Source organism: Artemia franciscana, chromosome 17, assembly GCF_032884065.1.
Source record: "Artemia franciscana chromosome 17, ASM3288406v1, whole genome shotgun sequence".
In the NCBI taxonomy this organism is placed as follows: domain Eukaryota; kingdom Metazoa; phylum Arthropoda; class Branchiopoda; order Anostraca; family Artemiidae; genus Artemia; species Artemia franciscana.
This window is the reverse complement of record NC_088879.1, coordinates 327,341-337,561: the sequence shown is the minus strand read 5'-3', so window position 1 is coordinate 337,561 and position 10,221 is coordinate 327,341.

Here is a 10,221-nt window from a genome sequence, read left to right as displayed (position 1 = left end):
ACAGTTACAGGTTTGAGCCCTCCCCCAGCCCTGGGGAAAGGGATATAAGATTTGCTAGCAGCCCATCGTTAACATATAAACCTTCCATGGATGATGAAGATTTATCTAAAGCTTTGGAGACCTATTACCCCAACCGTCTCGTTAGTAAAGTAAAAGACTCTTGACTTATCTCACTGAATACATGTTCAAATTGATGAAAAAAGAGTGAAATTATAATCCACGGCAAGAGTTGCAATCTCGTGGATTTACTAACAGATTTAAATGTAAATTGTAAAATACTTGAATCATTTGATAGTCCATTGTAATAATTTATAAGGTCATCAAATGATTAAGAGAATATTGTGAAATATCATAAGATGTTTCTAACTGGTTTTCGGAAAATACTAGCACACCAAATGGGGATGATAATTTAAAGAGTGTTAAACGAAAGCGTCTTATTCCCAATACATCACCTATTAGTATACAAAAGGGTAGCGGACACTTTACGCCGTATTTACGTTCAAAAAGTTTCGAAATGAATTTATGCAAATATTTGCAAAGTAGGAAGTTTAAATTTTCCAACCACACTTGCTCGAGCCGCTGGAGTTGAACAGAAGTTGGCAACAGAGTATTTACATAATGAGCCTTACACTCTTCGTCAAAATCATAGATTTCACAGTAGTCATTATCGAAAAACTAAATTATTTTCCCATTGAATATTTTACAAACAGCTCTTTTCTCTCGAGACGAGATTGAAAGTGGTCATAATAGCCTGTATACTTGCAATCAGGGGTTTTAGTCGCTATGCAAAAATATTCAATTGCTTTCAAATAGAGGCAATGATGTTGCTAGAACCCTTGAATCTATCTTTGAGCAAGGTTTTTATAGGAAAACTCAAACAGATCGGGGTTCCGAATTTGTTAATCCATACTTAAATTTTGTTTTGTTGAAATTTTATAAAATGCACTATCATAGTCATAGTCTAATAAAGGCAGCAATGGCATTGGCTGAAAAGAACAATTCGACTTTTATTCTTAAGACATTGTACATTGAAAAATACTGCCGCTTTTATTCAAGATTCAAATAAAATCATGTTGGTTTATAATCAACGTCCTCATCAATTCCTGTCCAATCTTAAAACTCTTAAAATTCATCACGAAGAGAACAATACACTCGAGATTTTGCTTAGACAATATTCCAATTAAGGGAGGCAAGTTAAAAAGAAGAAATTCAATGTCGGTGATACAGTTCGAATCAATCGAACTACTAATATTTTTGAAAAGTGGAATTACTTGGGTTCCACTGAATAATTTAAAGTGTCAAAAGTCATGGACACTAAACCTCTATCGTTTGATAAATCAATTGATCGTTTGATAAATCAATTGAACTACTAATATTTTTGAAAAGTGCAATAACTTGGAGTCCACTGAATTTTTTAAAGCGTTAAAAGTTTTGGACACAAAACCTATATCGTACCGTCTACCTTACCTTAGACCCTCCTGTGCCTCCAGAGGTGCCCTGGGCATCAACGAGAAGCCGCCAGTCATCCCTCATGTGCGCCGGAGCAAGGACATCTTCCCACGCCGGTTGAAGGGAAGCATTTCAACCCTTCATGATCGTACCGTCTACGTGATATGAAAATTCAAGAGATTCTTGGTGGTTTTAAGGACTATGAATTACAAAAAGGTAAAACCAGCTGAATGTATCAATTTGAAAAGATATTAAAGAGTCAAAATTACATGGGTAAGAGACATTTGCTTGTTTGTTGGCTAGGATACAACTCCTATTTTGATGGTTGAATTGCTGCTGAAGACTTTCACAATCCCAAATAATTTTTATGTGACATTCATGACCAATGTACAATGGCATTGACACTAGCAATATAATTAGAGATGTGACAGCTAAAGATTTACATTTGGTTATGAAATAAATCATGAAAGATTTAATATACCTGAATGGATGCCACCCAATGTTAAGATTGATATTGAGCTACAAGTTATTCCGTCAAACTTTATTTTGCGAAAAGTAGTTGACGCTGTACCTGTTGTAACAGTTTCTCTCATCTAGGCAGTTCTTTATATAGGAAAAAAATAGGTTGTGAGTTCTGTTGCCTTGGCAATTGTAAAATTAAGAGCTACTGGAATAATATCAAATTGCTCTTTCCACATGCAATCACAAATCAACAATATATTGATGCGGGTACATGTATACACACCGGTTCGTCAAATATCAAGGTGAAATTCCTTCAAAATTGGCTTTGGTTTTTGAAAAAAGTGCCAATGCAGTTGGATCATTGATAAAGTCTCCACACGAATTTGAAATGTTTCGAGTTTCATCTCTTGTGTGCAAAGTAAATGGAATTGTAATCTACAATTTATCCTTTGATAAATCCTACAGGATAATTACAAATCAACAACGTACACTTGTATAAACCAATTTATCAATTATCAAGGCGAAATTCCTTGAAATTCGCCATGGCTTTTGCAAAAAGTGTCAATGCAGTTGGATCATGAATAAGGTCTCCACACAAATTTGAAATATTTCGAGTTTCATCTCTTGTATGCAAAGTAAATGGAATTTCACTCAACAGTTTATCCTTTGATGAATCCTAAAGGACCTTATACGAATTGACCATGTAAATCCTAGATCGAGATTCACAACTATTTGAAAATGATATAACCGATGAAAAGTTTCATAAAATAGTCCAAAGATGGAAAATCGTTTCTCATTCTTTGAGAAAACATTTTCCTTTGAAGAGATAACTCTAGAAAATCATCATGTTAAAACAAATATTTTTCCTAAGTTACTAGATTTCCTATGATTTTTTTGTTTCTCAAATCCAGCAATTTTTATTCTTGACATTCTCACTACCGATTAGAGACTAACAATGAACGAGGATTCTAGTAACAAACTTATTTCTTTTTTATTGATTTATAAAGATCAATTTCTTCAGTATATTTCACTGTTTCATTTAATCCGTCTTATAGTCCTTGTATATGCATTATTTTTACTTTTGCTGCAAAGCATAACTGTTCTTCCGACCTGAATTTGTTCTATCAACTGCTAATTTAGGCACTCTTGGTTTCATTTCGCCATTGTTTGCAACTTCAACATCTAATAGAGTAATGTAGAATGCTATACTTCATGTTGACACACTGAACTCTGTTACAATACTGAGGTGATTGAATCGTAAGGTAAAATAACTCACGTCTCGTTGACCTTTCAAACCTGTTTTTTCCGAATTATTAGGGTCCACCAGAACAATTTAACCGGAAGTTTTATATGCATTATTTTCACTTTTACTGCAAAACATAACTGTTATTCCGACTTGAATTTGTTCTATAATATTACGTATTGCGTAAACATCTCATCCATATTCTAAGGTTAGCCGGCAACCCCTTGTAATTTCAACTGCTAATTTAGACACTCTTGGTTTCATTTCGCCATTGCTAGCATTTTCAATATCCAATAGGGTAAAAGTATCTATAATTAACAGAGTTCATACATTCATATAAAAACAGAGTTCAGTATTGAACTCTGTTTCAATACTGAGGTGATTGAATCGTAAGATCTAACAACTCACTTCTCGTTGACGTTTAAAACCTGTTTTTGCCGTGTTATGAGGGTCCACCGGAACCATTTAAACTTACATAAGACTACACAATCTTCGCTTGCAAATCTTAGATCAGGATCAATTTTTTTTTTTTTACAGCCGGAATTTCCGTGTTTGATTAGCGGACTCTAACAAATCCTATTACGTAACAACCAAAGACATCCTGAAATAAAAAAAAACCCTATTACGTAAGAAGCATCTGCATCCACTTGCATTATTAAATAATTCCTATTACATAAAAGCCAAATGTTAACAACGCCCAATTAAATCCTAGTTGCGGTGGTAGCTAACAACCAAGTTAGAGACGATCACGCTCCATAGTAAAAACTAAAGTAACCCATACTTACTATAAATAGATTCAGATCAAAACAAGAAGTCATCTACATGAGCCGCCTCTTCTAAATCCCTATATAAAATTTTACTATCTCTTGGCTTGAACAACAAGGAAACTATATTGGCTCGAAAATAAAAAAAAATGACTGCAACCACGAAATTCTGCATCTTTTTACTTTCTTTCTTTTCATTTTTCTCCTCAGCTAGCTGGGCACTGTAAAATCATAGAGAGCTGTATATAGCTCATTTAAAAAAACTGCTACATCTAGTGGCTTTTTAATTAAAAATAAGATAGTTTGTAAAATGAATAAATTTTGACAAAAAAACTGCATTTTCGTGTACAACCTTGATGAATGACATTGTAATCGTAAAGGTAATAACTATATATGATGTAATAAGTGAATGCAATATTTACACACGCATATCTTCCTACAAGATAGTTCCAGTTGGAGCGATTGCTAGCAACCTAGAGACGATCACACCCCATAATAAAAACTAAAATAACCCTCAACCACTAAAAATAGAGTAATTTCAAAACAAGAAGTAAACTATTAGAACAGTCTTGTCCGAAACCCCTGTGTAGACATTTTTATAATATCGTTCTCTAACCCATACAAACTGAAATTCTTAATATAAAAGAAGTACCAGATTTTGATGAATTATTTTATAAATTTTAAATATATCGCTTTAAGTTCAATATTTCAAAAATACTCTGTGACGAGGATTCGAACCCGGACTCCCGCGTGACATGCGGTATGCTCACTTTTTTATCATCAGATACTTTTGAAACCTAAGCTACATATAAGACATGATAATAAATTCGTTAATTCACTAAAAATTATATAGGGGAACTGTCTGATTAATTATAAATAGCGATTCTGTAAGTTTTAGCGGTATCAAGCCTGTAGTTATATTAAAAGACGATCATTAGAAAAACTAGCCATTGCGCATATTGAACTTTGTTTACTGCTGCTTCTTCAAGGTTCATCACTTACTAATCTCAAGAAGAAATACCTAAGGCTTCTTCCTCTTTGTATATATCTAGGTAACCTTTTATTCGGGTCGCAGCGGTAGCTAACCACTTATTAGGAGATAATCAAGTCCTATAGTAGAAACTACATTGCAAAAGAGATCAACGTGAACCGGGTGGCATTGGTAGCTACCAACATAGCAAGAGACGATTACGCCCCATACTAAGAAATACAAAACCCAAAAACTCCTAAAACTAGAGTCATATCAAAACAGAAGTAAACAACTAGAGCTGCCTTGTCCAATACCCAAATATAAAAAAATAGCTGTCCCTTGGCTTGAACAACGAAGGAAATCTATTGGCTTGAAAATCAAGAAATTTTACTTGAACTACAATATTCTGTATATATTGCATATTTTCTCTTTCTCCTCGGATACCAGGGCACTGGAGCATCATAGAAAGCTGTATAATTACTCATTTAAGTGTAAATTGCTACATATAGTGCTCTTTGTGATAAAAATCTTTTCAAATAGGATCGATATCTTACAAAAACTGCATATTTTGTTGATCACTGTAGTAGTAAATCATCTTAAATAAAAAGATCGAAATAAGATTTTTAACACTATAAAAAGCATGTACATATAGTTGTATAAAAATGTACTAGTTTTTTAGGCTTTTAACAAAAAAACATGATTTGTCGATTGAAACTGGAATAACTCCTGAAAATTTTAAATAAAACAAGTTTGTCTCATCTCTTAGTTCGAATTTATAACTTTCACCTCTAACCAAACTTTTTTTTTGCTTAACTCCTAAAGTGAGCATATCTACAACGGCATGCTTTATTTCTAGAGAAAAAATCAAATAAATATTATTTTATTTAAGATTTGGTTGTAGAATTGATGAAGTAAATATGTAAATTACAAAAGTGTTTATGGTGTCTGAGCAATAATTTTACATTTTTGATTCCAACTAGAAGAATACCTGAAAATCGTTAAATTTGTTTGGTTTTCCTTTTGCTTCAATGAACTCGTTACGGCATTTTATGGGTAGAACGTACTACATTGAAATAACAACCAAAAGTAAACAGTCCCTATTACGTAACATGCAGGTGTACTATACAGTTACAGGTTCACTATTGTATTGCGTAAGAGGGAACCAGAGTGGGCGCAATAGCGTCTTGAGGGATTAGAAGCTGCAACTGTACACCCACTATGTGTATTCCAGAAAACTGATGTATCACTACTAAGGAGAAACATTAAAACTTAAAATAAACAAATGTGATTATGTATACTAAGCGGACTGAAAAAAAGAGCGAGGTTATGAGGAGGTGGCAAACCGTTCCAGGAAATGGTAATGGTAACTTCCTGGGAGGGTTAAAGAGAGAGACTGTAAAAGATCATTCTTATCGGCCAACCATCTAAGGCCAAATGGATATCAGTTCGTGCCAGAATGAGGTGGGAGGCTGTCATAAGGAAAGATTTAAGGAAAATTGACATTTGCTGTGAGGGTGTATTATAGGGTGGAAGGGCAAATTTTGTATTTGGATGGAGGAGGAGTATGCATAGCTGCGTTAGCCTCAGGCAGCTGAGTGCTGCAGTGAGTTGTCATTAGTAGTATTTTAAGATATTGATAAAGTATATAATATATGGCCTTTATATTTTATATCTTACCACAGTCTCAATTTCTGGAATTTTTGTGCCGCAAAACAGAGATCTTTGCCTGATAGGAGCCAAAATGTTATCAGGTGAAAGTTCTGAGAGAGCCAGTCCCCAAAGAACTAAAGAAAAGCTTATTGGCTTGGATTCTCCACATTTCAAAAGTTGGGGAAAAGGATGGGGTTTAGGTTCAAGAGCAATATTTTTCTTAAATCACTACCCTACATATGAACATTAGGACCTGAAAAACTATTTTAGCAATTTAGGTCCGAGTGCTAATCGAGTGTTAATCTAGGGATGATGTTTGCATTTTCGAAGCACTTTTATGGAAAAGCTAAATTTTAGCAAAATGATCAGGGGCAGCTTGGTTAGGAACAAACTGATAAAACTAAGTCATGAGGGAAAAGAAGTGAGTACTGAGGGAATTCCAGGTTTAAGAGGGGCCCAATCCTTTCGAATCTCGATCCGGATACTTTTCTAGAAACTTTTTCTAGACGAAGGTGTTATAATAACTTTTTTCAAAACGAAAGTATTTGTTACGTAATAAGGAATGTTTTCTAGAAGATGCACGTGCTTGTAACGTCATATAGTTTGTTTACTTCAGGATTTCTTTGGTTAATACGTAATAGGGTTTGTTTACTTAAGGCTTTCTTTGCTTGTTATGTAATAGGGTTTGTTTACTTAAGCAAATGGATGCAGGTTGTTGGGACATAATAGGGGTTTGTTTACTTATGTAAATGATTTCTTTGGTTCTTAAGTAATAGGAAATATTTACTTGTGTTGAGGATAATGCAGTCTTGAATGACCTAATAGATTTATTGGGAGTGACGGAATCTTGCCTGAAATGCTAGACCAGAGGCCCGTGGGGAATCACTGCTTGTAATTGAGCATAGCGCACACGTGGGTGTTTGGTAATGGTAGCTCACACGTGGGACGTTAGGTAGTGACGGCGTACACGTGGGACTCTACGTAATGACGATGTACACATAGGATCTTAAATAATATTTTAACAGATTTCATTTTTTTCAATAGATTTTTCTTTTTTTTCAGGGAACCTTTATAATCCAAAGATTTTGTCCACATTACGATTCAAAAGAGATTTCGCCTCAATGGCGCCAGAAAACCAGAGCGCCAGAAAACTGCAACAAGATATCCTTTCTAATATTATTATTCGGGGATTACTTTCTAACGGAAATGTTTCAATGAAGCTATGGATTACATTTTCCTTATGTCTGCAATAATTGACACGTAGGGTAGAAAATCGACTACAAAAAATTGACTACAGTTGATGTGCATCTGCTTGTTATGGCGTTATTAATTTTCGTACGTTACCTAGACAGGTTAATTTAGGTATTGAATCACTGAAATGTTACACAGCGTTGGTTTTAGACACGTCATTGTTTAAATAACTACGTATTGAAGATTCATCCTGGAACACAAAAAGTAAAGAATGAAGGCTTTTTTGTACATACATGTTTTATTAATAAAAAAAATAAAAGCATTATTAAAATACTTTATTCCTAGGACACTGAAATGAATATTGTACAGGCAGGAGGGAGATATTTTCAACTGGAAAGGCGTTCAGTCGAGGATTATCAACATAAATATTGTGAAATCGGCCATAAGTATATTCAAAACATTATAAAATACAATAGTCAATTAAAACCATTAGTTTTAACCGAAAAATCTAGATCCTTTGAGACTAAGGGGTGACTTATTAGAGGCGATCTCAAGCGGGCACAGGACAGGTGGCTTACGTCTATATTTTGTTCCCTTTTTATTGGTATTATTTCCCATTGAATCCTAGCCTTTTACACCCAATGGCTGACACACTGAATCCTTTTGAAACCATTGTCGCACATTTGGCATTTTCGGATATTTTCCTTCAAAAATATCCTTTTACAGTAGAATCGATGGTTTATACTTAATGAAAAATCTACAATAAAGTTTCTTCTGATGACTCCTGACAATTGAGGGCACCGTGACACAATCTACTGGCCCGATGACACCCATTAGCGCACATTATCACACCTAAGGGTCCTTCAACCTTTTTCTCACAAGAGTAACTTTATAAACTAAAAATGACCATTATTTTTATTTAATCAGCGGAAATGTGCCATTCCATTGTTAGATTGCAAAGTTCTATCAAAATTCAAAGCCTGTACCTCTCAATCTCTCAATCTTTCCAGCAACCATTGTCATACATATGACATTTTTTGTACTTTTTGTAGAAGTTGGCCCTAATTTCTACAGTTTGGTCTTGATTTCTAGGATTTGGTCTTGATTTCTATAATTTGGTCTTGATTTCTGTGTAATAGTCTTGATTTCTACGGTTCGGTCTAGATTTGGTCTTGTCTTCTATGTATTGGTATTGATTTCTAAGGATTGTTCAGGATTTCTAAATATTGATCTCCCGACTTTTTGGAGTACTTCTGGATTTCTATGGTTTGGTCTATGCCTGAAAATGCCAAAAACCGTCTTGGGTGTGATAATGTGCATCAGAGGGTGTCATGGGAATCATAGATTGTGCCACGCTGGTATCAATTGCCAGAAGTCATCAGAAGCAATTTTATTGGGGATTTTTCATCAAGTTTAAATGATTGATTGTAGTTTCAACGGATATTTTGCAGGAAAAATCCCGAAAATGTTATATGTGTGATAATGGTTGCCAGAGGGTGCCATGTGTCAGCCATTGAGCGTCATACGCTGGGAATCCCATGAAACATCGTAAAATAACAATGAAATGGCAAGTTTCCGCTGTTCAAATAAAGACAATGGTCATTTTTAGTTTAGTCATTTTTCGTGGGAAAAAAGGTTGAAAACCCTTAGGTGTAATAATGTGCACCAAAGAGTGTCACGGAGCTGGTATATTATGCCAAGCTGGACTCATTACAAGGAGTCATCAAGAGAAAAGTTATTGGGGATTTTTCATAAAGTTTAAACAATCGAATCAAGTGCAAACGGATATTTCTAGAGGGAAATGTCCGAAAAATGACATATGTGTGATAATGGTTTCCAGAGGATGCCGTGTGTCAGTCATTGAGTGTCACAGGCTGGGAATCACCAGAAAATAGTACTAGAAAAAACTGAAAAACTGTAGAATTAAGCCACATGTCCTCTGTCCACCTTGAATTTACCTCTAATAAATAATCTCCTCCTCCTAAGCGATCTAGATTTATAGGGTAAAAGTAATGATTTTCATGCAGTATTATATTTCTGATATTGTGGATGTAGTTACAGGGAATTTCTAAGTAATTCTGATGATAATAAAGTGTTATAAGAATGTTTGTAATTTTTTTTATTACTAAAACTTGTGTGTACAAAAAAACCTTCATTTTCTAGATTTCTTGTTTCATGATGAACCTACAATACCTAATCATTTACGCAATGAAATATCTAAGGCCAATGCTATGGAACATCTCACTGGTTCAATAGCTAACTTAACCTGTCTATGCCACGTTAGAACAATAATAACGCTGTAACAAGCAGGTGCATATCGAATATAGCCTATTTCTAGCAATCAGTTTTTTCTCCTATATATCAATTATTTCAGACATAGGGGACAAGTAATAAACAGCTTCATCGAACCACTTCCACTAGAAAGTATTCCCCGAGTAATAATAATATAAAGAGTTTCTTAGTCCAGCTCTCTAGCGCTTCATTCCGTTGAG